We start from the raw sequence: 26,319 nt of genomic DNA, 5'->3' as shown, positions 1-26,319 counted from the left end.
TGACCAATCTGCTCAGGGACAGCAACACATGCCAGCCTGGAAGCCCTGACTAAAAGAAAACGCTGCAAATCTTTTCAGTCACTTTTGAAGAAGACAGTCTTACTCTTTTTCCCCAAAGAGTGAAGTTATGAATAACACATTTGTTCTGCTACTAGGCCACAGAAATGGTTCTGGAACAGTTACCCAGCAGCGGCACTGTTGGCCGTGCTTTTTCAATAGATTGGCAATGCCAGAAATGCGTACAAAACTCCGTGTGATCCAGGCACAGAGTCTAGGCAGTGCTCACCTATTCTGCGCAGGCAGGTTTCATTGGCAGGATGTGTGCTCATGTGCTCAGAAGCCAACATGCAAATGTACACGTGTAGGTTAGTCATGAGAACTGGTGTCAAATCGGTACCCAGCACCCAACATCCTGCTTTTTCCAGCAGAATACATTTGAAAAGTTCCCTTTCAACTCAGTCTTTACAGAGTAAAGCTCCCGCTGAAGGTCTCAAGACAAGCCAAAAACACATGCTCTGCTGGTGAGAAAGGCACAGCATCAGCTGCTGCTTATCTTGCTAGAGACTTCTCAAGAAGGCACCATCCTAAACAAGCCTAAGGAAACCGTATGCTGAAATTTGATGGCATTAGCATTTTTACTCCCCTAGGTATTCGCGGGGGAAAAAAATCAATTAAAGGTTGCAGGTAGTAAAGCAGTTAGCAGAGATGAACAGAACTCCCCTCCACAGAGCTGGGAAAGCAAAGCACAGAACAGATTCATCCACAGACAGCTCCTAAAATGAATTTCTTTCTCTGCTTCCAAATACCCAGATCAGCCTTTAGGACCCCTCTTCCTCTGAGAAGGGCACCTCTTTTCTCCCTCTTGGTGTAATTTCACTCCTCCAGAAAACACCACCTCCCTGTCAGCAGCACTTTGTGTGGGTGTCCTCTGTCCTTCCCACATCCACCGGAGCAGAATGAAAGGACCTGTAGAGTGCACTGTATCTCTGCTTCTGAATGAAAGCATAACCCCATGTACTGCAGCCAGCCCCTTCAAAAGGTCACACTAGGAAAAAACAAAAGCTCCCAGGTGCATTTCACAGACACCAAAGCAAGTCTGATCCAATTAAGTGCAACAACTTTAGTGCCAGGCACAAAAGGTATCCCTGAAATATCCCCTCCCCTCTCCCTCCTGCCACACACACAAAAACCTCACACACATGCATTTCTGCCTGGCTTTAGGCTGCAAACTAAACCCATTTTCCACTGAAATCTTTTCGATCACATAGCCCAGGATGAGGGGAGAACTGTAGCCTACAGACAAAGATCACAGCATATTGCACGGAGAGCAGCTCCTACCTCAGCCAGCCAACAGAGCCTGCAGGTCAACATAATTCCTCTTGGGTGGAGATATTTACCCCAGCTCCAGAAGCCGGGGTTCTGCTGCCATGCCCAGCACTTTGGACAGACCAGGAAAGCATCTTCTCTGAGCAGCGCGGCTTCTCACACACACCGAACTGCAGCAGCAGCAGCAGCCTGGGAGAGCATCAGCAGTTGAATTGCTGCACATGTATCTCTGCAGATTATTTCCTGCTTGAATACTTGGCATAAAGGCAGATGCTCTTAACCCTCCGGAGGCCTGTGACTCCGTACCCCATCAGCAGGGGCAAGCAAATAACTCCAAATATTCTGTGGTGAGGCCAGAGGGGAGAGAGTGAAGACACACAGGGCATCCTCTGAGAAGTAGTCCCAACCTCGAGTTAGTTGCAGTCACTTTGGGAGGCAGGCATTCCCACGGCAGCCCACAGCATCCCCAGCCAGGCACCGCACAGCTCCTGCTGCGCCGACCGCTGCAGGTCCCCTGGCTCCAGCAAAATGCTGCTCGGAGCTCCCACGGGAGCCCAGGGGAGGGCCCACTGGGGTATCACAGCCAGCAAGCTGGATCGGCGGCTGGAGGCCAAGCAGCCGAGGAGGTGAGGAACGCAGGTGATGTGGAGAGCCCAGCAGTGTCACTGGGACTCGGGCAATACGGGGCTCCCACTCCCGGCACCAAGCCCTGTGGCCCCAGGCACTGCCCAGCACCTGCAGGCGCCCACGCTGCGGGCAGGCACGCGCTGCCCAGCCAGCACAGACAGCACTCAGCCGGTGAGCTTCGGCGCTGCTCCCTCTCACAAGCTGCGAATGTGACTGGAAAGCATGGCTGAAAAACATGCTACAATTAACAGGAGGGAGGGGGATACTATTGCTCTCCTGCTAGTCTTAAAGGCACATTGCTCACATGCGCCTGTTGGAGATGCAAACGCCCACAGCTCCAGCCCAGCATCTCACCCGTCTGCAGGGAGCTGAGAACCCAGCAGCAGCCCCGATGGGTCAGGGAAAGGAGAGCGCCCCGGGAGCCAGGAGGGGAAGGGGCAGCTAGCAAGAGAGCTCTCACATCGGGATCCAGGAACGAGGCCTTCTGCATCTCCATCCCAGGATCCAATCAAGTCCCCGTCAGCCAGCCTGGGTGCCTGCCCCCATCCCTCTGGCAGCATCCCAGCCAGACACTACATCCCACACAGCCCCGGCCATTGTCCTGCTTGCACCCCACTAGGCAAGGAGAGCCTGGCACACCTCAGGGGCATGGTGCCCCTTGGTTTGGCTGGGCAGCAGGAGCAGATTAGCAGTGCTGCTCCCCCCAGAGATACCGACCAGGACTACACCACCTGCAGGTGCAGTTTTGCACCCTGATGCTACACGGAACAGACATCCCTTTCGTAATTCTTCTCTGAGCCATGGTCTGCGACAGCTTAACATTCGACTCAGGCTAAAGTTGTGAGGAGTTCAGCTGGTCTCAGCCTGGTTGCAACATCTGGTGCTACAGTCACCTCCCTCGCCCATCCTGGCAGCAGGGCTGTGCACCAGCCCAAAGCTTCACATTCTCTTCGCTTCTCCTGCTGCCCTGTTCTGCATGCCTTTGGATATTCTGCTTCGTCCTTTGATATATCATCCAACAAGGCATTAGCTCCAACCCACATAAAGCATTTCCCTTCTCCGCCCCCAAAATAGCTAGCATTCGAACACCCTTTATAAGTCTATTAAATAGGGAATTCACCCTCTTATAAACGTCTACTAGCAGTGGTCATTGCCACACACAGTATGCTTTTCTTAGCAGGATGGGGTCAGTTGAAGCCGTGAACTTTGCTTAAACTGCTTTGAGGCATGCAAGGTCATGTTAATACCTTTGATTCTCCAAGTCCAGTGGAGGCACCAGAATAAACTCATCTCCTACCTTCCTCTGTTATCATGAAGGAAACTATTAACAGCATGGACATTTAGTCTTAGTAATGACAAGACAATTACTATGGTAAAGAAACTGTAATGCTAAGCATAGTTCAACTTCAGGCTTTTCTGAAAAACAGCCTTACAGAAAAAGGCACAGACTTTCTACCTTTGGCACACAGTCAGTGAAAAGTTACCTGATAGAAATACGCATCGCAGCATAATAAATATCTGCTTTCCTGTAGTGCTAGTACAGAAGGTCCATTAAAACACAATCACTTGATGAGACAAGTTCAACACAAATATCACCACTTCCAGGCCATGCATCTTTGCACAAAAATACCACAGGGAATTAGTTCCAATTTTTCTTTATTAAGCATCAAGTGTCTTAAAGAGAAGCAAGTCTTTTTGACATCAGACCTACAAAACATGTGTAAGTAGCAATCAAAACGCTAGCAGAGACACTTAAGGCTTTATACTCTTGAAGATTTTCCCCTGCGTATCAAAGATCAAATTTGTTCTACAGAGCATAGCTGAGGGTTTCTCAAGTATAATGCTTCATGAACCAATCTGATTAGTATGCAAACACAGCACAGTGACTACCATCACATCATTACAAGTATCTATCCCGAAGTGTAGCAGTCCCTTGCAGCATACTGAATAGAAATATCCTACGTACAAGCATTTTTTTTTATTTAAAGTGCGAGACCCAACTGATCGATCAGAATTAAATTCAGTGGAAAGGACTGCTTATTACGTTCACAAGATCAAATGCTGATTTGAGTTATTCCATGGCATGCAATAGAGTGATTTGACATGAAAATCACAGAATGGTAGGGTCACATCTTACTGACAGCTACAGGATGTGTCACTGAGTGTTATGCACATGTAAGGATAGAAATGGGCCATACTTAGCTGCAGTGAGTACATTATCTTTTTGATTCAGGGCAATAAGAAACCTTTTTTTTTTTTTTTTTCCTTAAAAATTATGTTAGGTTGTGAAGCAAGGTCTGGAATTCACATTATAGTTGCACTAAACTGTATATTCCACCAAATATATACATATATTCCAGTTAGAATACACAGCTCTTCACAGAAAGAAGAAAAAAAGTGAAAAACAACCCTTCTTGAAGGCTTTAAAGAATTAAAAATAAATGTGAACTTAAAGCAGCACAACCACAATTACAGAGGTTTATAAAAGAGAACCTTGAAGTCAGAAACCTAAATATAGCTATTCAAAATTTCTAGAAACATGTTCTAATCTATATTCATACCTGATACCATATAGGTCACAATGCATACTGTAAAACTTTCTGGAACTCAAACCTCTCAGGTTGTGGATGTCCATGTTGAACAATATGCCTAGCACACAAAACAAGCAAGCAATCCATGATACAGCAGGCACATTCAAGAGCACCTGGGCAGGCAGCACGTTGACCTTGCAGCACTACATAAGAAATAATACTACTTTAAATGGGTAGTTTGGAAAAGAACAGGCAGGGACCAGAGACAGATGGGGGCCTAGCAAGATGAGGTTGTACCCAGTAAATCACTTGTATGGGTCCTGCAGAACACCACAACCATCTCTGCTCAAAAATCATAGAATATTGGCCCCAAACTTCATGTCACAAAATCAACATATCCTTCTCCTGATGTTCAATATCTGTCCTCCCTTTATAATTGGCCTCTGGCTATACTCACATGAAAGCTAATCTGTCTTCTAAGGAAATTTTGTTGTTGTTGTTGTTGTTGTTTTGTTTTGTTTTATGGAATCTGTTACCACGTTATATGTGATCATAATTATTTTCTTAACAGGTTTGTGCTTGTAAGTAATTGATTCATACAGCTACTGTCAGCACATACTTCAGGTGATGTGTAAGATAATCCTTAGAAATGAGAGGAAAGGGCTTCTGTACTGAAAATCAATTTCAATAAAATCATTTCACGTTGCTAGAGGGCGATGGGAGTGGCTGAAATTTCACACTTGTGCACTTCATGCACTTAAATGACTGTGTGGGGCAACCACTTAGGCTGCCACGGGCAAGCACCTGAAGCCCTGCACATGGCAATAGTGAGAGAAGCACAGGAGTGAACCAGGATGTCCTATGTGAGCAGCAGGCAGTAAGACTGTCCCTCCTGACTGTTGCATCCACCTTGCAAACATGCAGTGAGAGTTGTACTCGGTTTAGTGAGTAGTTCCTATGCAGACCATGAATTGTAGGAAAATACTTGCCAAAAGTTGAGATGATGCCATAGAGCTAAACCCCTCTTAGAAGGATGCTTCACATACATGCCCAGAAACTGTAAAGAGTAAGGCCTAATTCTGCACTCCCTACAAGCTCACAGCTACAAATAAATTAAGGAGACTCTGGGATATACCAAGGCCTTTCACTCCAGCATTCCAGCCCTCATTCTTCCCCAGGATACTTAACAGAGCTGCTCCCAAATATTTTGTACCATTTTCAGCTGTTCTCATCATCCCTACAAATAGCAAGCTCCTGAGCACTTGCCGTGGCCTCCTGGATCTCTACAATTCAGAAGCCACTGGGATGGTAACAAGGCAGAAGAAAAGGGGCCTGGGGAAGCATTCAGGTGCCACAGCAGGATAAAAGTGCACAGGCTGAGAAATAACGGTACAGAGCTTTAGTGTACAGCTTTCTGGAAACCAAGCTCCCAGCAAAGCTAACAAAAACAGAATTAAAGAATATAAAGTTTTTAACACTTGCACATACATTAGCATGGTAAGCTGATAATTCTGGAGTTTATTTACATTGGGGAAATTTTAGAACTTCAGAAAATGCATTAAAATCGAAACCGTATTTCCAGGCTTGAGCACCTCACTGGGAAATATCAGAGGACCAGCCTGCAAGGGTTAGCCAGGGAAATGCATGTAGATCAGAATGGGAGTTTTCCCTATGTCCCCTAGGAGACCAAAAAAAAAACAAAAAATAAAATGCCCTTTCAAACATATTGTGAAGAAAAAAAAAAATCACCCCCGTGATCTCGGCTATTTTACAAGTAGATATGTTTCTAAAAAAATAGAAATAACATTGAAATTTTAAAATCAGTATTTATGTTGTGTTTAAAAATATTCTATTATACTGTGAAATTAAAATTTCACAGCCCACATCGATTTGAAAATGGAAGTATTTGCACTATGAGAAAGGTTTGCAGAATTCAATTAATATACTGGCACAGAGTTAAAAAATCATGTTTGGCTAACCTGGGGATTAGAAACTTCCCACAGTTGCTGGTTACATATTTTTGAGGTTACACATCCTTGCTGGTTACACATCCTTTTTGGATTTTTTTTTTTTTTTTTGAGGAATCATTTGATTTCTCGTAAACCAAAATTTTAATGCAACATTAAAAGAGGAGTACAAGAAGAAATCAGTCATCCATGTGGTGAATGCACTGTGCTTTCAGTGACTTCTAGGCTGAACCCTGTACCTATAACCAACTATGGTGCATGCATGTATAAATCAGTGCATCTCAAAATGAAGTTATTAAAGAAAAGGCATTATTCAACAGTCAGGGGGCACTGTTCTGACTAGGGATTCATCCTGGCTCAGTGATAGAGCAAAGGTAACAACAAGAAATTGAAGTGTGTGTGTGGGGAGGGGGGGGGAGGCAAAAAAAATAAAGGTACCAAATGGAAACAAGGCTGTAGCAGAGTGTGGGAACACAGAACACTGGAGAACTGAAAGATGAGCTCTCAGAACAGTTAGGTGCAGCAAGAATGCTTAAGCATTGGCACAAACTACAAACTGCAAGCAATAGATTCTCCATTTGTGCACTTGCATCCAAGAAAGCCAACCATATCCTGGTCTGCATCAAAAGCAGTGTGAACAACAGGCCAAGGGAAGTGATCGTTCCCCTCATGAGACCCCACCTGGAGTGCTACATGCAGGTCTGGGGTCCTCTGCATAAGGACATGGACCTGTTGGAATGAATCCAGAGGAGGGCAACAAGGATGATCATAGGGCTGGAGGACCACAGGTAATGGTCCTACCAGCTTTAATCTGAAAGAGATTTTTTCCATATATCTAACCTAAATCTGATTTAGGTTAGATATATGGAAAAAATTCTTCACCATGACAGTGATGAGGCACTGGAACAGGCTGCCAAGAGAAGTTGTGAATACCCTATCCCTGGAACTGTTCAAGGACAGCATGGATGGGGCTTTGGGCAACCTGGCCTAGCGAAAGGTGCCCCTGTCCTTGGCATGGGGGGTTGGATCTTGATGGTCTTTAAGGTCCCTTCCAATGCAAGCTATTCTATGATTCTATAATTAAGTTAAATTGAGCTGCGTTATAAAGGAGTGAGACTAAATTATTTAAAACTTCCTTTCTGGCCATATGTGCTGTGAATGGTTGATAAATCGTAGGAAGAACATGCTACTTTTAGATCTCTTGACTTTCCTGCTCCAGGGCCCTTGTCTCTCCCACTGAGCAAACAGGAAATTAATGCTTGTTGCTAGCAGGAAGCCGGGAAACGTGGGTTCTACTCCTGGTTCTGATGCCAGCACGATGAATTACTTTGGACTATTCATTGAAGCTCATAACCAACCCTCTAAAACAGCCTCAACAATTCCACATGTATCTGGGAAGTAATTTGGACAAGGTGGATGCCACAGAGACCCCTGTGGTGTCTGCCTGCAACATCACTGACTCCGTAAACACAAAAAACTGCCAAGGCAAACCTTGCAACTAAGGTCTGTGGTCCTCCAGAAGGCACAAATGCTTCCACACTCCAACCAACAGCTTTCACTCCTCCAACTTCCTCTGCTACCCACTGGAGACCACCTCTGACATGCACCCACAGCACCATCTCCAGCCCTCCACTGCTCAGCTGTCCCCTGCCCTGTTGCTCCCAAATGCAGCATCCCTTCCCTGGAGATCCACCGCCCTCAATACCCCTTCTGAGACCGCTTGGGGTCTCACATATTGGCACTGAGGAACTCCTTAAAACTGAACCAACATTAAGAACAGAAAAACAATGTCTGACTGTGAAAGCAATGGGCCTTTTCTTCACACAAAACTAAGAGAAAAACCTGCATGCTGGGGGTGCCCCCTGCTTCTCAGCTGCAGCACGAGCCCATCCAAGCTACAGGCAGCACCTGGTGGAGTCAGAGCAGAAGGGAGTCTGTTGTTTAAACCCGAATTCTTCAACTTCAAATTCTTCATTCTTCCAAAAATCCCAGTGGAAGAAGCAGGAGAGGAGCGAGACATCACAGCTGACATACCACATCCCATGGCACTGAAGGAGGACCTGCTCCTTCTATGCCTCCTGGGGCTGAGGAGACAGTTTCTTGTACAACAGCTGTCAAAACCTTGCTTTGCCATGGCTCAGCAAGCTTTGCCTCAGCCTTCTGCTAGCTCGGAGGTCTGGGGACAGCCCTGCACGCTCTCCTTTTTCCCTGAGAGTTTCAAGCACCTGTGTGCACCCAAGGGCTCTCCTGGAGCTTGGGGAGCAGGACGCTGCCCCTTTCTGCACCCAGGATGCTCTGGGAGGCCCCACTGTCCTCTCCTTCCCATTCATGCTCTCCTAGCTACTGGCTAACAGAGCGAGAGGGGGGTAAACATTGCAGAGGAGCCCAGCGGTCAGCACATTTCCCTGGCACATCATGTCCTGATCTCTGCTCTTCACACACTCAATCACCTCGCGCTGGGCTGCAGGGGTGCCACAGCAGCTGCTCCAGCCGCAGGCTGGGTTGTCGATCCAGCACTTTCCAGCTGGCCAGCGAAGCAGACTTCGTCTCCCATTCCTGTGCAGGACACTCACTGGTGCATTGCGATTGCTCAGCCTGAATGTATTAACCCAAGAGCACTAAAAAGGTTTTTATCTGAAGTTGGACTAGAAGGAAAATGACTAAGAAGCTTTGGCAGGTGGGGTGAAACCTATCATTAATTTTAGCAGCAAATGATCTAAAATATATACACACATTGTCCTTTTACACAGGCACCGGGTTTCTCTATTGCTGCTTTAAAAATGTCATACTAGCTCCACCTAGCACATTGAATGCTTATGCTAGCACTGGTGAATCATTCAGGATAAATATGGTCATTTTTGTTCAGTTTGATCAACTGGGTATTTTTTGCAATTCCAACTAATGCTTCCATTTAATTCCTCCACAAACTCCCATGGGAAAAAATATGGCCTTTAGCTAATCTCTTAAGGGTACATTTACTAAGCATGCAAAACATTTTACAAATAACGAGGAGGAGAAGGCAACACTTTGTTATGCATCACATGTATTTTAAAAGTCCATTAGAGCCCTTTGGATTTATCATGCTGTCAGAACCCAGATGGATATTTAATACAAGTACAATTTCAAAGGTCAGTACAGAAATCCAACTGGCTCATCTGGAATTGCCTGGGCCATACAAGTGCTCAGGCCACTCCTTGCAGACACCACATAATGACTCGTACCTTGCAAGCTCTGCTGGTCCCAGCTGGATCAATATTTCCTATAAAAGTTTCTTCACGGCAGCTAAGCAGTACAACCACTAAACCCAGATTCCTGGAACACTAATTCCAAAGGAAAGACAAGCAGACAAAAATACTACTGCAGCACACCTAGTTTTTCTGATTACCATTTTTTTTTCCTGCTAAATTTAGCACAGAGCCAATCATTATACAGTAATCTTGACAATAGACAAAATGAAAAGGTGTCTGGAGAAGACCCGATGATTGAGGTATGCCATGCACTTACCTACAGAAATCCAGGAGGAGTTGCTGCCACGTCTAACAGCACAGCTTCCCTTTTAGCAGGGCTCACAAGGGGTAGCACTACTGGTAATTGCCTTTAAAGCAATACTTCGGCAAGGAAGGAAACATTCCTGAAGGCTGGCCCTGTGCCACAGATATTCTGTGTGCTGTGCGTAGTCGTTCCAAAGGAACGGATTCTTGCTGAGCATCCAAATGTGAGTAAGCAAAGGATAAATCATTCAGGGCATGTTTTCCAATGTCACAAGGGGAATACTTGCAGAGAAAACTTTTCTGCCATTCAAATGTCTGGTACTATGGGCCAGACCATGTTGTCTGGGACATACTGAGAGAAGAAAAAGAAGAATAAATCAATAAAAGGTTGGGGAGAGTTAAAGTCACTATATGAAGAAGACCTGATTTGTAGTCCACTTTTGTGGGCTTAGAGCTTTGTTGTTCAAGTGGTTTATGGTTCAAGTCCGTAGGCTTTTTCATCAGAAGGATCGTTTCACTTTTTTTTCCCTGTGTCAGGTGACAGATATTCTTACAGATGTGGTATTTCAGACTGAACTGGACTGACATAAGCATTAGAGTATGGGCATCCAGAGAACATCCCAAGCCTAGCCAAACTCACACTGCAACCCCAGTCAAAAATAAGTTCAAGCACTTCTGCTTTAAGACCAAGCTGGAGATCTAGGGTCATATAAGAATGCATTCAGAAACCTACAGGCAAAGGGAGAGTGATGGGCAGAATTTGTTTGGATTTGCAGAAAACAGGAGTTAAAACGTATGTCTCCATAGTTTTTTGCAGTTATGGGAGATAAGGCACAAGAAAGAGACACAAAAGAAACATGAGGAAGGGCATCAACCATCATCAAATCCTCAGTTCAGTATATTGCTTATCGGAAGCAGACTCCTCTGTACATATATGTGGTTCCTCTGTACATGTGTATATATTCCCATGTACAGAGGCTCCTCTTTGCATGTGCACATATTAGTGGTTTTTGCTATAACCAAAAATTATAACCAAGATAACCAAATATAAAAAACAGTTTTGAAGATTAGACCTTCCACAGAGATGAGAAAAAGAGTTCATGTAGATCTTTGCCATAGCACTGAATAATACCAAAAGAGTCAGAAACATAGATCAGAGTACAATTCATCCCACAGGAATTTAAGAAGAACATCCCAAAGGTTGCACTACCTCTCCTGTGTGAGAATCTTGTTCCTGTTTTACAGAAGTACCATCGCTGCTGTACACACTTGGAGCAGCCTGAGCCCATATGCTTGGGTGGCTTTGGGCCCGCACTGAGACACGTGCCAGTTCCACTAGGGCAAGAGGTGTTAAGTGAATCTGCATGCAGATGGGGAGTATGCGTAGTGAAGAGAGTGCCAGCTCCTTGGCAGGATGCTGCTCGGCTGCGAGGGTGATGCCATGTTGATAGCAGATGCTGTTAACACCTGTTGATGGGTACAGCACTCTTTATAAAAGCAGTCAACCGTGGGAGGCAGGAAAGCATGGGGTTTGTAGGCACTCAGAGGACAGAAACAGATAATTGCTTTCCAGGTGCCAGCAGGCAGTAAACAAAGGAAAACCTGTACTGCAATGTTGCAGAGACAGGCAGGACGTGAGGGAATCTGCAACAAACATCAGTCCTCAAGGCAAAGAAATACCAACCTGAAGCTGCAGGACCCAGTGTGATGGACTCCGTGTGTTAAAGGAATTTTCATGTGCAGCAACAGCAAAGCAGAAAACACAAACCCTGTTAAGCTTCAAAGGGTGTTGAGTTTAGCACAGAGACGAGGAGACCACTTTGCCCAAGCAACATGGGCTGAAATGAGACATTTGGGAAAAAAAAAAAAAAAAAAAAAAGATTAGGACTATGTAGTCAAAAAAAGACAAAGAGAGAATGGTTGCCTTTCTCAGTCACCCAGCTGGGAGGCTCTACACAAACTGCCTGAGACAACAATTTCTATCCAAGCAAGTTGCCACTGTTCCTGTAGAACAGGCATGTTCTGACTACTTCCTATTCACTAAGACTTCAACCCATTCAGCTGGCCAAGACAGGAACCTCAGTGTGATGCATAATTTTGCAATGTTCAGTGCAAGAAATTCTCTAGGTATGAGCCAGCTGCCTTGCACAAGACAGATCTGGAAGGCCACCACACCTTCATCATTGCCTTAGAGAGCACTCTTTACTCATTACTTCATTCTTCCACAGAATTTTTCTTTTTCCCCAGGCACCACAAGTACTTGTGGTGTAAATGCCTGAAGTAACTAGGAAAATAAAACTAACATTCACACTTTTAAGGAAAAGGTACAGCATTGAAGAGGCTTTCAGGGTAGGGCATAACTGCATTATCTGAGCATTCCCTAGGCTCCCAACCTTAGATGCTATCGCGCTGGGGAAACTTGGTGTGCTAGCTCTAAGGAACACCACGGAGCGTAGAGTGGAGTGGAGACACCACGGCTAGGCTCTGTAATCAGGTGGGGCCTCGATTGTTCTTGTGCACAAAGCTGCACTTTTTGCCACCCTAAGCCAAAGACCTGTCATGTTTTGACAAATGCTGTACCCTAGTGTACTTTTTGCTCATTATAATATCATTATAATACCAAAATACACCTCCATCCCAAAAGCTACCCGCCTCCAAGGTGCGACCACCCCTCACTGAGCATGCGCTCTGAATTTCTCGGAGCCTATTACTTTAAACGGAAACAGGAAAACTTTACACCAATCATAACTAAGATATGCTTGACTAGAGCCACTCAAGCTCCACCTAAAAGATAGAAAATAAGATAAATTGGCCCAAGAGAGAGGGGATGTTAGGGAAGATACCATCGTCAGGGGAGATACCATCCCGAGGACATACAACATCCTTAGGACCTCCTGACTCCTGGGATCAGTCGACGGGCTGAGCCTCTCTTCCCCCCCCATTGGGACGCCTTTGGGTGAGATCTGAATATTTGCTTATAAATCTCTATAGAGTCTTTGATCCTTTTAACGCGTTTATTTCTAGGCTGCGCACCTATAACACCTGTAACACCTGTAACACCTGTAACACCTAGAACACCTAGAACACCTAGAACACCTAGAACACCTAGAACACCTAGAACACCTAGAACACCTAGAACACCTAGAACACCTAGAACACCTAGAACACCTAGAACACCTAGAACACCTAGAACACCTAGAACACCTAGAACACCTAGAACACCTAGAACACCTAGAACACCTAGAACACCTAGAACACCTAGAACACCTAGAACACCTAGAACACCTAGAACACCTAGAACACCTAGAACACCTAGAACACCTAGAACACCTAGAACACCTAGAACACCTAGAACACCTAGAACACCTAGAACACCTAGAACACCTAGAACACCTAGAACACCTAGAACACCTAGAACACCTAGAACACCTAGAACACCTAGAACACCTAGAACACCTAGAACACCTAGAACACCTAGAACCCGCACCTAGAACCCGCACCTAGAACCCGCACCTAGAACCCGCACCTAGAACCCGCACCTAGAACCCGCACCTAGAACCCGCACCTAGAACCCGCACCTAGAACCCGCACCTAGAACCCGCACCTAGAACCCGCACCTAGAACCCGCACCTAGAACCCGCACCTAGAACCCGCACCTAGAACCCGCACCTAGAACCCGCACCTAGAACCCGCACCTAGAACCCGCACCTAGAACCCGCACCTAGAACCCGCACCTAGAACCCGCACCTAGAACCCGCACCTAGAACCCGCACCTAGAACCCGCACCTAGAACCCGCACCTAGAACCCGCACCTAGAACCCGCACCTAGAACCCGCACCTAGAACACACACCTAGAACACCTGTAATACCTGTGTATTTCATGCATACTAGCTTGCTTTTGCAGATAGTCACTATCACCGGCAATCCAAAAGAACCTGATTATCTGTTGCTGTAATAAACCATACTTGATTGCATTGTGATAGCTCTCATTAATGCAACTAGGGTGAGGGTGGTTATCCGTGATAGTTCAGTGTTCTGAATCTAACCAGACCCCCAGACGGTTAATGCATTGTTGGTGAATGTCTGAACGGACCCCCAGGTGGTTAATACGTTTTTGGTGAATGTCTGAGCGGACCCCCAGGTGGTTATTACGTTTTTGGTGAATGTCCGAACGGACCCCCAGTTTTGGTGAATGTCCGACTGGTTCAGTACTCTGAATCCAACCGGGCCCGTAACGGTTAATCAGCTACACCCCTTTAACGCGACAGTACTCAAATACAACATAACCTAGAGAGCATCCACTTAATTACTTGTATATAGGACAAAAAAATAAAAATAAAAAAATAGCAAAGGACTGTGAAAGCAGATACATCCCTGCAATACTGTACAGACATTCAAATGTTTTCAAGCCAGCAGCTTTCTAAACCTGGTATCATTTCTACGTATTTCATAAACTTCATTGGATCTTGATTCAATGTAAACATCTGTGTTTATGACATTCTTTGGCAGGGGCTCCCCAGGCAGTTTGTCCATTGTATTAGGATCCTTCTGGTTGATTACACTAAACCTGGCACGTAATAGCTTCATTGGTGTGTTCTCAGACCAGCACTACCTGAGAGAGCAAGCCGTCCATCCCTACCCACCATATCATTTTATACTCCTCTGCCATATCCCACCCTACACCATCTTTTTACACACTTTGTGTTCCAAATGAGTAGGATTCATTCAAGCAGTTTTTGTGCTTCCTTTTCAGTATCATTCTTAAATATTCCCCCTATTCAGTCTGCCATAAAAACTCATGCTACATTCATATTAATATACTTTCTCTGCTACCATTTTTTTTCCAAATCTCCACTCGAAGCTGATGTGATGGTCTTTTCAGTACAGATTCGCAATCATTACTAAGCCCCTAGATTTCATATAAGCATGTTTTTGTTTTGTTTTGTTTTTTTCCCTTTGAGTCTATCAAAAAAATACCCTAGACGATTACTGTCTTCTGACCATGTTTCAAGACTCAGCTTGTTTGTTACCACAGATGAATAAAAACAAAGAAAATAGTTCTGGAAATGCTGTCCATTGCTTCTCATATTTTTAATTAGTTTAGTGCTTTCATTAAAATCATCCAAAAAAAAAAAAATCCAGCCCTTGGGAAGAGACTAAACAGAAGAAAAAAACTCTTCATATGCAAAATTAAGAAAGCAAAAATAGAAACAGGTTTTTAAAAGAGCACCTCTGGCTGACCCTAAGAATATCTTTTGTCATCCCCCCCAGCTCCAGCAATACTATCAACCAGCTGGCTGCATAATTTAGCATACAGTATCTTATGCATCTTGATGTTATCACAACACTTTATAGACGCTAATGGAAATGGTTAAATTGACTTTTTAGATCTTATATAGTGCTTGCTTTGGTCTGCAGAGGTTTACTCTGCACCCAGTCAGCTGCCTAATCTGATGTACTGAAATCTACTGTCAAATGAAGCACAAAGTAAAACGCATTTAATAAATGGAATAGAGACCAGCTGACCATGAAAAACATATTGTTCAGTCATTCTTCCTTTAAACCTTTAGCTTTTCTAAAACCCACACAAAGGTATCTCTAATACGCCCAGCTTTAATTTTTAGAACTCCTTTTTTCCTAGGCTCATTCCTTCTTCTGTGGCTTGCTATTATAAAGACCATGCAGTACAATTTACTAAAAAATAATAATGCTAATAAACCACTATGCAGTATATTTTATTTCACAAGTTTACTACAAATTTCATGCATTTTGTCATAAACTAACAAAGAATAGAAAAGTGCTTTTTGCCTGCCTATGGCTTTTACTAATTAAAGCCAGTAAGGACTTTTTTTCCAAGCCATCTACCAAAAAAAAAAAAAAGAAAAAGAAAAAAAAAAGAGTTAAGACACTGGAAGAAAGCAGTAGCATACCAGCAATGTTGCAGTTCAAACAGTTCATCATCAAACTGTTTGTTGTTGTTGTTTGTTTGTTTAAATCAAACATCAGTCTGGCAGGATAGATATCATGCCCAGAAAGATGTTTTCCCAGGGTGAAAACAATCCCTCAATCCTTTGCGATCTATCTGTTCTGACCTTGTGATCTTCCGCATGCACACACGGGGAAGTTGACAGTATAATTTGTAGAATATCAAAATATGGATTCCACCCCCACACTCCCAAATTAAACCCTATAAGAAAGAAAGAAAGAACAATATGGATTAGCTGAATCTAGGAAGGTGGAGGAAAAAAAAAAAAAGGCTGTTGCTAAACATAACTCCAAGAGAACTGCACTCATTATAATAACACGATTATCACTACAACTGCTTGGAAGATAATTATTTCCACTAAGATGCTGCTACTTTTTGCAAAACATATATGTTTCCATTTGCAATGATCCCATCTAACGTCTGCATTTATATCAAGATATTAGACGGGGGACAGGTAAAAATAGTATGATGAAGTTCTTGCATTCTTTCTGTATGACATGTTCCTTATTATAACTTGGTCTACATCTATGTTATGAATCAATCGAAGGGGAGGGTAATACAAAGGAGGGATGCACAGACAAAATAAAGGACAAACATTCAGTTTCTTCAGTAAAGCAGACAAGCCTCCAAGTAAAGGTGGTGAGATTTGTGTTGAGGAGGAGAATAAGAACATGAAATATATCGACCATCCATAATAGTTAATATGAGTTATATACAAGGATAGCTCTCTGAAACTGGCAGGGACCTCTTTGAAGGCATATTGTCCAGGGAGCAAGATGCCCCAGGGTTTTTAAGTCAGACCATCCAACCATGAGGTACCAAACCCTGTCAACAACTGAAATGAGCACATTATGAAGGGAAACAGGAACTAGGGCACACCGGTAAATTCAGTAAAACCATCTTGAAAACACTGGAGCTAAGAGATTAGCAAGCTAGACAATACTTTTCCTCCATGCTGTCATGGCAGACTGTTTAAAGCCTGTCAGATGCTCTTCTGGGAATCCCTTTGTAGATATACTGAGAGCAGAGGGAGAGCAGAGAATCAGTCAATACTTAATAACTTTATTACTCAGACAATACTATATGAAATTAATAGAAAATTACAATTACATTTGGGAAAAAATGTTTGTCTTTTGCAACAAAAATCAGATAGCTTAAAGTACTTTGAAAGGTTTTTCTCTTAAATATTTAAGAGGCACACACCTGTGCTGAAGCTGTTGCAGAATTCTTGAGAATCTCTGACTACCAGAGAGTTTCCAGAAATACTTTCAGCCAAGACTGAAAGTTTTCTTTTTTCCCATCTCACTTTCTTTTTCAAATCATGTGTAAAAATGTGACCGCACTGAAATCATTAGCACCACCCACCGGGCAGATCTGTTTGGCACTGTATGCTCGCTCTCTCACAGACAGTTGGAGTCTATCTGGACACCAGGGAAGAGGCTTCCAAAGCACCAGCAGCCTTACACTGCACAAACTGCGGTAAGTTTCTTTCACATGGAAGAAAGAAAATTTCAAAAGGAAGCCCAGGAGCACATTTGCTTTTAGCTCCTACATCACATTCATACAACTACTATTGGAATGCTGCACACCTATTGGGAAGTCCAACATTTTAAAAGAATTGAACATGAAAGAGAGATAGAAATAGCCAAAAAGCATTTGAGAGGTAGAGAATATCCTTCACAGTATGACACCCAAAGAGCTTCTTACAGAAAAACTAGTACTGAGCAGTTAGTGACCTGTAGAAGTGCACAACCTTCCCAGAAAATGTTGAGTACTGAGTTCGGTTTTTGGCCCCTGACTAGAAGAAGGTTATTGAGTTGCTCAAGTGATTATAGAGAAGAGCAGCAAAACTGGTGAGGGAACTAGAATACAAGGCACGTGGGGAGTAGCTGAGAAAGCTGGGACTGTTAAATCTGGAGAAAAATAAGGCCAAGGATGGACCTCATCACTCTCCACAATGGCCTGAAAGGAGGCTGCAACAAGAAGGATACGTCTCTTTTCTCAGGCTTCAAGTGATAAGACACGAGGCAATGGCCTCAAGCTGCACCAGGGGTGGTTTAGATTGGATGTCAAGAAGAATTTCTTCATGGTAGGGGTAGTTAGGCATTAGAACGGGATGCAGAAAGACCTGATGGAGTCATAATTCCTGAAGGCATTTAAGGGACTTGTGGACGTGGCTCTTTAGAATAAGGCTTAGTGGTGGACTTGCAGTGGTAAGTGGATGGTTGGATTTGGTGATCTTAATGGTCTTTCCCAACCTAAGTGATTCTATGTTTCTAAGTCTAACTATCAACATATACAACATCAATATACCCTAAATAACAGAAAAAGCAAAGAAAAAAACAATGTCACAAAGTTACTGATTCTGGTATTAACTTACAAATTAATAGACTTAGAGTACTCAAATATCACGCATTGCTTGGAAGATTGGGAGCACTTCTTTCATTGCTGTTCTGTATCTGTCTTCCTGCAACAAACACCCTGAAGGAAATAATTATTTTGTACCACCTCCCCCCTCAAACACAAAGCTCTGAATAGCAATATAAATTTAGTTTTCTCAAAGAAGTGGTAATTTGCCTGCCTTTGCTTATCTTTATCCTCCAAGGAGGAAAGGAGAGCAGTGGTACTCTCACAAGTTCATTTGATTGGCAAATGCCTGAAGTCTTCTACTGATCTTTAAATGCACTCTGAATCTAATAAAATCTTTGACACCAGCACTGGAATATTTCATACACTGCAGTTTAATTTCATTCCTTATTTATCTGACAACTGCCAAACAAGTGGATATTTCATGAAAACTAATACAGCACTAAATGAGACATGAACCATTCATAAAATACTGTGTGCACATGCATGCATGCCAGCCCACATATCCCACTATTTCTTTATGAAGATGTCTGATTTGTTTTAAATATTCTGACTGGAAACACTCTGCTTCAGAAATCTCTCTACAAATACACCCAGGAGGAAGTTTGACACATAAAGCATAAACCCTTTGGTATCTAGACTTAGTCCTGCAGAGGAATCATCTGTAGCATTTAAAAAAAAAAAATCTTTTTGCATACTGCTGTTTCTTAAACTTGTATTTTATACTGTGAACATAAGACATGAGAACATCACAAACTGGTGTTATACTACTGCTTGAAAAAACACATCATGCCCAGATGTACAGAGAAGCCTGGTTTACAGAACTGAGACACCAAAAGTAATCATTTCCTTCTGCTCAAAAAAAAGGCTACTAGACCATCCAAACATCAAGAAGAGAGAGAACCAATGGAAAAGAGTTCAGAGGAAAGAAAATAAATAGCTGAAAAAGTAAAATATGTTATATAATTTATCAGGAAGAACTGGAAAATGTGGTTTGCTCTACTGGGCAAAAAAAAAAGAGAGGGGAGACGCAGTACTAAATCAGACTTGCTTGCTACAGAGTCACACAATATTCAGGTCAGAAGGAACTGCTCAGAGAGCTGCTCCCTGCCACAGTACACCTCTGTTTTTCCAGAGGCACATATCCAACTTGACCTTCACTGATGAAGCCTCTACAGTTTCCCTGAGCAATAAATTCAGACGCTTTCATACTACTCCCTTAAAAAGTTTTCACCTAAAATACAGCCTAAATCCTCCTTGTCACAACAAAAGACTTCTACACTTGGAACACAGAAACAAAAATACTGTCCTCTTAAAGTAACAGTATTGCCATACTTCCCACCAACTTTCAGTTCTTGATGCTAAACAAGCCCAGTTTGTTCAGCTTTCCCTGACAGTCATTCTTTCTAGTCGTGAGCCAGTTCATTTTGCTCATTTCCAGGCCCCTCCCAGTTTTCTCCCCACTCTCCTGATGCTCCAGCTTTGTGTATTGTGCACGTCTAATCTTCTAGGCTACTTCTCCATTTATCCCCCTGCACAACATCTGCCTGTTTCAGAGCAGCGAGGCACCTGGTCTCCCAAGCAACCATCATCCAACTGTGCACATCTGGCCCTGTCTCTGCCACAGCTACCTCTCCAGTCACTCACCAGCCCACAGCTGTGCAGTCAATCATTGCTGCCCTGTTGTCATGTCTGGCACCTGCTAAACTGCATCCTCTGGTTTCAGAACATATTGAAAACTGTCAAGACAAATTGCAATTTCTGGTTCTGTTTTCCAGTGTATATACATCCTTGCCAATGGTCTATTCTCTATAACACGAAGAACACAAGAACAGATATTAAGATATTTCCAAACAATTATAATTAAAACTCTTAGGGAACCTGTAGAAACTCCATGCTGGTGGTCCTTAGGAAAACACTAGCAAAACTTCTGTTTGAAAGAAAATAGCTACAGTTAACTATGCTTAGGCTGGAGAGATGACATAGACAGCTGGTTGAACTTACTTCATAGGACATGAAAGCAAGGGTTCTTGCTCTATTCACACATTCGTTTAATATATTGTTGCTGTGTGTCAGAGTGACAATGTGCAGAGCCCTGTTTTGACAGCTGTCTCATCAGCAAACACTCCAAGCACCAGTGGAGCTTAAAGGAACATGTGGACGGAGCAAGAGTCCTTGCTTTCATGCCCTAAAGGGCTCCCAAATTTCTCTGAAAGTGACATTAATTCCCAAGGGGGCAGGGGAGGAAGGAGGATGGATACTGTTTCCAGGGAGCACTTGACTGTGCTTGCAGATGCGAGTGGAGGTGCCCTTGTGTTTCCGCATCATCTGAGCTTTTATTTCCCACTCCTTACTCCGCTACTATTCCTTCAGGTCTCAACCAGAACACAACTATTTTTTTTTCCTTCCAGAAACACCTCATTCCTGCAGATTGATGGGTTTTGTCTTGATGCCTAATCCCCACAAAGTCATGCTTCTCTTTCAAAGGAAGGCTCATACTTCACTCATAATCCAAGGCTACATATATTAATAATATACAAAAGCCATACAAACACCTTTAACCTGCTGGAAGCAATAACCTATTGATTTAACATTTTGCTCACTACTAATAATAAAAGAATGAAACCAAGCCACTACATCACAAACTGTCACTAGCAGCTCAGAACAACGAGATCCCTTTTGGATCAACAGAAGCATGGCAACTCCAGTAAACTCCCATTTCATACCTGCACTGAACTGCAGACAGTACTGCAAGTCACCTCCCTTCACCAGCTTTCAGCCCTCACCCCACCTCCTATACCTGCATATGACCAAGTGCAGTCAAAGAGCACTAAGCACAGATTTAGTAATGAAAAGGTTTTGAGTCACGTAAGTGCTTGAGTTTTGGATATGTCAATTAGTATACTTACAAACAGGACATAAAGAAGTCTAAATCAAAGCATATGATCTCTGAATTCAGCTCTGAAGTTTTAAAATAGCCTTCTTGTCACCCTAGAACACCAAACAATCATGCCCAAAGCTGGATACACATTCTCTCTTTCATCAATGAATCTTTGCTCTTGCCTTCCTCTAATTGACGCATTACCTTGAGTTGTCATATCCCATTATACACGATGTGACATAAGATGACATGAATAATGCATCCTACTTTGATAAGAACAAATTCATCAGATTAGCTTTGGGGAAAAATAGGAAAGCAAAAGTGTACTGACCAGCAGTCAGTACACAGCTTGAATTACATTATATTATTAACAAGTTGACTGCCTCTCACATTGAAAAACAACAAAAAAGCCAAAGTGAAAAAGAAATTTATTTCCTTGGGAAAAAAAAAAAAAAAAAAAGTTCCACAGACCTTCTGCCCCTCCCCCCAAATCCTACAAAAGTTAAATTAGTCACTTCAGCATTGGTTGATGTTGAGCTATTGGTCACCAGATACTAACAGACACACCACATACTTCCTTTCAAAAGTGAAGGACATGAAGAAAAAGGACCTTCTTTACCGGCTGAATCTTTGACTAAACAGATACCACCACCACCACCCCATACACTCCCTCCCCCCTATTTTTGTATAAACTGGATGTCCATGGATACTGGAATGTAGCCATTAAATTGAAGAAAGTCAATTAAATTTTCTGTTAATTAAAATCTGAGCTAGTGAGCTTCATGCCTACTTGTGGTGAGGAAGAATAGCACTTAGCAAATAACAGCTTCCTCAGAATTGCTCTTCATGGCCAGCAGCCTGCTGGAGCGGTGAGCATATGATAGGAGTGGGTGAGTTCTCATCTCTTTATAAGCACATATATATTCCCTCACTCAGAGTAAACATGAGAAATTCTCTTATAAGCTATCTGGATTCCCAGTCTCTGTATTCCCATCCAGTTTGTGGGACCACATGCAGACTAACCAGGGAAGGAATCTGGCCCCCTGCTTTTATTTTTACCCATTGTGCTTTCACCATACCTGAGTGAGTGAGAAACCATAAGCTTCCTTGAGACAAAAGGCAGGAGAGGGAGCTACAGTTTTCAGAAGAGTATATCTTTCAAGATACAGCATCTGTCCTTTCTGTTTCTTCTGACTGGTAGGGAATTTGGTTTGGGCCGAAGTCACTGTTACATTAGGAATGAGAGCAGCCTAATGTGACACTGTACCCAGAATGAATGTGGCAGAGTGACTTCAGCTTGTTCGTTCTTAGGGGTGATATTTCAGACCACTCGATCCATGATGCGTAGTAGGCAAATTTACACTGATGCAGTAGGTGACTTTAATTTCATTTATGATCAGGTCATACTGTTGCTTGGTATAACAGAATAGGTTTGGGCTGGAGCCATTTAGTTTAAAGGATTAGATAATAAGGATTATATAGCATTCATAATCAGAAATAAGTTCTGTTAGGATTTTGCACAGTAACATTATTAGTGCAGCACAAAATCTCAGGACATCCAATTTGATAATCCTTCACATTTGAAGGCAGCTGAAGCAGCATCTGATTTAGAGACAATTAACTTTCAACTGAGACAGAATGATATCAGGGAGCAGTCAGAACTAAAACCTAATCTTTCTGATATATATGAATTTCAAGAATTTTTCAGCTTGAAAATTGTTGTCGCTGCTATAAACGGGATTCCAAGCAGATGTATAGGACTGACAGATTTCCCATATCACAAATATAGTAGCTGCAAATCCTGCTCAAATAACAACCTTGATCCCCTCACTTTCTAGACAGTTACTAAAATATGAAATAATCTTTTTAAAGCTTCCTCGGGTTCTTCCCCAACTTCATTACTGAAATCATTTGTCAAATCTTAATGAGCAAACTAATCATCTCACTCTTTTTTCCTGTTCAGCTGTAGCAGGTCTTTGTCTTGTTTACGTGGCAGTTCATGCCCAGATTTAGTCATAACTGTAATTCACATTAATACGTGGCATTTTCAGAAGAATGTGTATATTCCTCAACAGTGATCTACATATTTTAAAATCTTAGGTTCTTCCTGAGACAACGCCGAGAATGATATGAACAGTAAACTTGTTTGGGGACCACAGAGCTGGGCGGGTAGAGGTGGTGGTTATGGCTGTCTGCCTGCTGCCAGGCAGATGGTACCGATGCCTCCCTAATTCCACTCCCCTGCAGCCAGAAGGTCTGCACGACTCTTGGACAGGAAGACACTAGCTCTGTCCTAGCTAATATTGAAAAATAATTTCTATTTAAAGACTACTTATTCTTTTCTAACATACACATGCCTACCCAGAAGAGCTTGGCACTTGGCAACTTGATTTACTGTTCTAAGGTAGGTTTCTGTCCAGCTTTTCTAAAAACTGATAGCATATACCCACATTTCTGCATGAATCTAAGGATGAAGCCATATCTCTGGTAATGCTGCAGATGGGCTCAGTCATGCACAGTGGTTGGCAGCTTCAGAGCAGTCCCTGCCTTTTCATGGAAGCAAAACTGAAAAGAGTATTCAAAGAGCTCAGCCTCCTGAGCCAGGTATTCTAGGAAGACTTTGGCTTTGCTAGGAAACCCCAACCCTGCTCTGATCTGGGTTACTTTCAGCATGAAGCTGCCAACACAGAAACTGCAAACAATGTGGCTTCACAAGAAACTCCAGCATTAATTCAGAGAATCTATGCTAGGTCAGCAATGGTTTTCCAGTGAATGGCATGCCCACCCTCATGCCCTTGCTGTCACTAAAGTTGTCAGTGCTGAACATGGCTTTGAACACCTGTACTGCCTGTCAGTAACCAGCCTGCTGGTGACACAGAACCACTGTGAGCATCAGGGACCTACAGAGCTTCAAAATATGAGAAAGTGGGTAGAGGTTCAGCAGCTGAATGCCTGCTGTAGGCATCCAAAATGAGCAACACATCGCCAACGAATGCAGCAGAAATAAACTGCAAGAGACACAGTGGAGTGAAATAAGAACCAGAGATGAGCAGAAGGGAGATTTGTTGTGATAGAAGCATAATGTGTAGAGACCATAGGAGACCATATTTCAGACCCTGGCAGTCTCATCTAGACAGAGGCTTTAAACCGCGTTTATTAGCATGTAGCAATTTTAACCTTTTAGTCCTTTTAGCAAGTGACTGTGTTAACATCAGCTAGTCTGCGGCACCAACTGCTGTTTCCGAAGCTGAGAAGGACAGAAAGCCCACCAACTTCGTGAGATGTGCTGAGGGGACAGAGGGCTGCAGCTGTCAAGAGAGGTTGTGGGGTATCCAAGCACACGTCTTATATGAGAACTGCAAGAAGGGCAGTTTATAGCATTCCTTACATACAGTAGTACACAGAAAGCTGAAAACTGCAAGTCTGCATCAAACTTGGCTTCAACACAAGTCTATTTGTGATGCAGTGGCAGCTAGACTTTGCAGAACTATTTAATAAAGAACTAGCTGAATTCTCAATGAGTATATTTATTCCTGTCATTCATTAATATACCTGCTGGCTAAAAGTGACAAGGGACTTCCAGCATGGCTAATATGTTCTCTGTTATGGAAGAGTCAAGAATTACTGTATTCACTTTAGAAATACATTATCTATCATGGTTGGTGCACAGCTGTCTGTGTTCCTAACTCACTGGTAATTAATGTCACTGAGAAGTAACGTTAATCCCACATACTGACAGAAAGCAGGGAGCAAGTCTCCTGGAATTTATGTCCTTCTCTCCCCTTAGCAGGGGGAAATTTCATGTTCGGATTGATTCAAGGGAGCTGAGATAATAACAGGACTTGGAAGGTGATTCTCTCATGTCTGAAATAAGAAATGAAAACCAGAAGTCCCAAGAAGACTGGCTGCAAAGGTATTAAATTTGCCCAGTCTCAGTGGAGATAAGGATGGCAGTCTGGCACCTAAATATACCTGTAAACTGCTTACTGGTTCTGAGATATTTTCCTCCTAATAGGTTTGTCTGGAATAAACAGCAACATTTTATCAGGATAGGCTTGTTTTTGCCTAAATGGATCAATACCCCTGAGAAAGAGCTACAGGGCTATCCTTGTGGAGGTGACTGCAATGGACACCAGAAGGCTCCATCACGTGGATGGAAAGTGCTGCTAGAAAGAGTTCACCCAGAGAAGCAGGACTGGGTAGTCGGAGAGTGATGCTTTGAGGATGTACAGCAAGAAGGTCTAAGCAACAGATAGACAGTAAACTGCAACACCCTCAACAAGAAGCAGCACAAACCTGCCTCAGAACCACTCTAGCCAACCCCTGTATGCATGCAAGAAGTAGCGAGAAGCCTTTTTTAGCTTTCTGTAGCCTAGAGGGCTTTTGGTGCAGCTGACAACCTGTTTACTAGTGATTAGTAATCAGTTAGTCTTGGAAACACTAAGCAATTATAATAATTTTACCCTGAAGCTGTTCCAAATCTCAAAATCTCCTAAAGACTCTCAGGTTTTTTGGATTCCCACAAAGCACATTGTTTTTGCAAAGCACTGCAGCTTTACCATGCACAGTAAGTAACATCACATTTCCAGTCCTCTCTGCAAACATCAGCCTGGAAACAACTACAGGCAAATCCTCTGCAGTTCCAGTTTTGGAAGCTTTTGCTCCACACTAGCAAGCATCCAGCCATTTAGGTAAGGACCCACCTGCCGAAAGTGAGCTCAGGAGGTGTCAGATCCACCAACAGGTCTGGGGCTAACCAATGCACCAGGTAGTTACTGTAGGGACTCCACATCCTGCAAAAAATGCAGTCATGTAGTTTCTGTCAGTATAGTTTATTCAGTAGATTGGAAACATGGAAAGTCACAAGACAATTTCCTCAGTCTAAATATGCTGATACCTCTTCAGACCTTCCAACATCAGACATTCAAAAATCTACACCATTTAATGGTGGTTATAAAGGAGAAAGTATATAGCCATATACACATCCTTCAATTCTGAATTGATCCTCCAGAGACACACGTGTGTGGTTTTGTGTCTACTGTCAGGTTACATTAATACATTCACTTAAAAGATAAAGCTAAGGAAAAGATTTGACCTCTCTGCTTATAGGTAGTCAGAATGCAAATCACCATGGAAATCAAGG

General features: G+C 43.1%; 1 protein-coding gene across 22 annotated transcripts in view; it reads right to left on the bottom strand.

The window, feature by feature from the left end:
- HTR2C (5-hydroxytryptamine receptor 2C) overlaps positions 1–26,319 on the bottom strand; it is a 333,447-nt gene that overhangs the window by 226,912 nt on the left and 80,216 nt on the right. For 9 of the 22 annotated variants that reach the window (XM_038184419.2, XM_038184418.2, XM_013096695.5 and 6 more), the window contains exon 2: positions 25,880–25,969. The exons of 8 other annotated variants lie outside the window; for them this stretch is intronic. The gene's annotated coding sequence lies outside the window, so the exon portion shown is untranslated. Of the gene's footprint in view, positions 1–1,338; positions 2,183–9,955; positions 10,077–25,879; positions 25,970–26,319 lie in introns of those variants that run through there. 5 more of the 22 variants (XM_013096707.5, XM_013096713.5, XM_027464948.3 and 2 more) reach the window with 3 other exon arrangements.

The sequence above is a fragment of the Anas platyrhynchos genome, chromosome 10 (assembly GCF_047663525.1).
Source record: "Anas platyrhynchos isolate ZD024472 breed Pekin duck chromosome 10, IASCAAS_PekinDuck_T2T, whole genome shotgun sequence".
Lineage (NCBI taxonomy): Eukaryota > Metazoa > Chordata > Aves > Anseriformes > Anatidae > Anas > Anas platyrhynchos.
Note: the sequence above shows the minus strand (reverse complement) of the source record. Positions and strands in the feature narration are given on the sequence as shown.